The sequence below is a fragment of the Acyrthosiphon pisum genome, chromosome A3 (assembly GCF_005508785.2).
Source record: "Acyrthosiphon pisum isolate AL4f chromosome A3, pea_aphid_22Mar2018_4r6ur, whole genome shotgun sequence".
Taxonomy (NCBI): Eukaryota; Metazoa; Arthropoda; class Insecta; order Hemiptera; family Aphididae; genus Acyrthosiphon; species Acyrthosiphon pisum.
Window position 1 is genome coordinate 40,700,840 of NC_042496.1, and position 1,323 is coordinate 40,702,162.

Below are 1,323 nucleotides of genomic sequence, written 5' to 3' on the forward strand. Positions count from 1 at the left end.
TATTTTTAATTATGATTTTATTTGGATGAGATCGATTAACTATCATATAAACAATTTACAAATTGATATTTAAATAATTTATAATAATACTCTAATACCCAAAGGACAAACTTTTAATTTTTGATTCTTCTTCAATAACTATTTTTAATTACTAAATATATTTTTTTTAAATATTATTACTAGGTCAATTGTTAAAGCGATAGACAAACTTATGGTAAAACTTGAATTAAAGTATAAAATCAAAATTTTACGGATTTAAATTTAGAATTCTAACTCAAAATAATTTGCAAATTGTCATGATTTTGACATATTTTTTCATAATTCTAACATATAACTTAAAAAAAAAAAATAATGTGAATTACCAGTCGTATAGTGCATATGAGTATATTAGATTATATAAACAAATCATAACAGTATAAAACAGTAGTCTCTAAACTGTTACAGAACTATAGTAAGCTGAATTCTATAAATTAATTAAGAAATCTTAATCAACAAAAAAACATTGAAAATACTTACTTTGATAAACTAAAAATAAATAGAAACAATTAATTACAATAATAAAGAGTTAAATTTATAATACAATTCGCATATAAAACAGATCTTTTGTGAATATTATAATATTATATAAGTGTTTAGTTTAAATGTTTAAAATAATTGAATTGATTGTAAGTCATTTTAGATGTTTCGTAGCTAAAATAATTTTTAAGCGGTTCCTTAATAATACATCTCAACGGTCTTTCAAATACATAATTATTCTTCATTAGAAAACTTAAATATACAGATTGTGATATTTAATTTAGTAGTATTGGTAGGTACAAGTATGCAGGCGACCCGCAATGTATTTTTTCGGGAATTTTTAAATGTATTTGTCTCGCGAAATTGATATTTGGTAGGATTTAAAGAGGTTTGAGGGGGGGGGGCACTTTCTTATAACTTTACTGAAAACTCGTTCGCAATTCACTTTTCTTATGGATAAAGTTAAAACATATTCAATAGTAGCACATAAATTAGAATATGTTGGCAAATTAAAATTAAGCGAATGAAGCATTTTATATATACCATGACAAATTATATAGGTAGTATCACAGCATTTTGATACGCATCCTCTGCTCTTTACTTCGCCTATATCGTAGTTCTCAACTTCTTATTGGCTGTCAATCATATACATACGTATATAACATAGAACATAATCAACCTATGAGAAGTGGAGAACTACGATATAGGCCGGAGGTGGAGAAGATGCGTATCTACTGCGCAAACTAGTACACTGTGATGATACCTATATAATGTGTCATGTATATACATAGCAAGTAATTATCACGA